We start from the raw sequence: 2,472 nt of genomic DNA, 5'->3' as shown, positions 1-2,472 counted from the left end.
AGGGGATGATGGGATTGCTTTGAAACTTGGCGTGCGTGTGTATATCCCCATGAGGTGTCATGGTGCCAAACATGAGGTTTCTAACTTGAACAGAAAAAAAGTTGTATAATTTTTTAGCTTTCAATGCAAGCCTATGGGGGGGGGAAACGGAGCTCCGGATCCGGATCCGGAGCTCCGAGCGGAGCGGAGCGGAAGTGGGCGGAGCGGGGGCGGAGCGGCCCGATCCGGAAAATGGCGGATCTGCAAGTGAAGCGGAGCGGGGGGTCCGTGCACACCCCTACTAACAACAGTGCTGCCTTGGCAAGAGAGAAACTGTTGCTATTATGAATTGGAGTGAGAAATAATATGCTAGATAAAAAATGGAAATGAAGCAATCTGGCTCAGCGATCTGTCACTGAAAATGGTGACCTGGAGGGGATCTACACTAGTACATGAAACATTGTTTTTACAGTCATTGAACGTTTTGTTTTTGAACAATTTAAAACGTAGCAGTTTTTAAAATGTTTACTTACTTTTCTCTTTCCATGGGAATGCATTCGTTTTGGCCACACTAAGAAAAGAAATCTATTTGTTCTCCTCCCCCCCCCCCCGCCCTGGCCAATTTCCCCTCCCACTTCCTCGTCTCTCCGAGAATCCTCCACCGGCAAACAAACCAGCAAGCAGCCTCCCAAAAGTGAAACTAAAAAATGTCTGCAAAAAAGAGGCTTGAAAGAAAAAAACGGCTCCAACTTTGGGCATGGAAATTACATAAACATGCCCCCAGGAATGCGATTGGCTCATTAAGAACTACAGGAAACCCATTTAATACAATGACATCATACTAAATAGAACGACTTATTTCAAAGAAGTTCAAAATAAAAACCGGAGAACAGACAATAATGTTTTACTCTGTACAGCACCATGTACATTGATGGCGCTATATAAATAAATAAATAATAATAATAATAATAATAACAAACTGAATGTCATGTGGCGAAATACTACCAAACACACACTTAAAAACGGTAAGACACGTTCTAACTTGACTAGTGTAGATCCCCTCCAGATGAAGATAGGCCAAAATTAACTTGAATATTCAGCACAATAGTGTGTTACCATGCAGAACATGGAAGAAAGAGAATGTATAGTATGTATGAGGAGAGAGGGTGAAACAGGGGTCTGTTAGTCCCAGATGGCTTGGAACATCATGTCATTAAAATTGCAACAATCATATTTGTTCCATGCTATCAGGAGGCTTCAAGTTTTTATGCATTGTATGATGCCTCTAGGCCTTTAGCCTGTAGAGATAAAGTTACATTATCAAGCTGTTTGGATATTGTTCATTTTCACTAGTTGACTTATCCCAATTGATTTATTGCTTTTCGGTGTACATTGTTGTAGGTAGCCAAGAGCCATCATTGTCTAGGACTTATTCCCTCTTGTGGGCTACACTGTTGTGGTTGATAGCCCCTGAGAAAAACAATGAACCTGTTATGACTGCATTGTAGAATAAATGTAGCATCATTCCCCTTATGAGGTCTTGATTTCTGTTTCCCTATGCTTTCACCCAGAAAGGCTGGAAAAGTGCTGAAACATAAGGGAAAGGTAGAGATGGCTAACAGGTAATATTATGAAGATAGCCATTGCAAATTTCACCCATGTTCATGGCACCCCCAGGAAGGGGCAAAGAGGGGCAATTAATTGATATTGGTGCTGTTCAATTCCTATGATCAGCTACTACTCTGCGTAGGTTTCTATGGCTGTTTCTACACCTGCCCCTTTCCCCGGGATCATCCCGGAATCATCCCTGTGCATCCAAATGACACACAGGGGATCCCAGGAGCAGACAGGGATGATCCCTCCATTTTCCTTGGGATAATACTTAGGTGTAGAAAGGGCCTAAATGTCATGGAATGTGATGCTAAGCAACAAGGAGCACAGACAAGGAAATTGCAAAGGGATGTTGTACTGGTGCACACAATCACATGATTACAATCACAAACTGCTGTGGGGCTTTGCCACCACCACCAAAACCCTTAGAAAAAAACCAGTATATGCCCATGATTCCACCATTCCCCAAATGCTGGGTTTTCCCTACTCCAACCCCACCACCACCACTCCCCTCTCCTGTGACAATGCTTGGAAAGAATGGGAGAGGCCCTGAAGGATTATGACATCATCTGAAGCATCCACAAACCACCATGCAGGTCACACATGCACGCACAACCTACTGTAAGTGAGGAATGGGAAGTAAACAATAAAAGCCTCATCTAGAAATGGTCATAATCTTGAACCAAATTGTTCTAGAAAAAAAGTCACCGTATTTCGCATTTTCTGTGCCCCACACCACAACTGTATTGTGAGATGCTGGATTAAGAAATAGATCTGTTGACACCTAACTGCCACTTCCTATATGAAGGATAGTACCCGCCCCTTGAGTTCTTTATAAAGCACAGGCACCCATGACAAAGTGTGTGTATCTCTGCAGCCAGG

The sequence above is a fragment of the Elgaria multicarinata genome, chromosome 1 (assembly GCF_023053635.1).
Source record: "Elgaria multicarinata webbii isolate HBS135686 ecotype San Diego chromosome 1, rElgMul1.1.pri, whole genome shotgun sequence".
In the NCBI taxonomy this organism is placed as follows: domain Eukaryota; kingdom Metazoa; phylum Chordata; class Lepidosauria; order Squamata; family Anguidae; genus Elgaria; species Elgaria multicarinata.
This window is presented reverse-complemented; position numbering follows the sequence as displayed.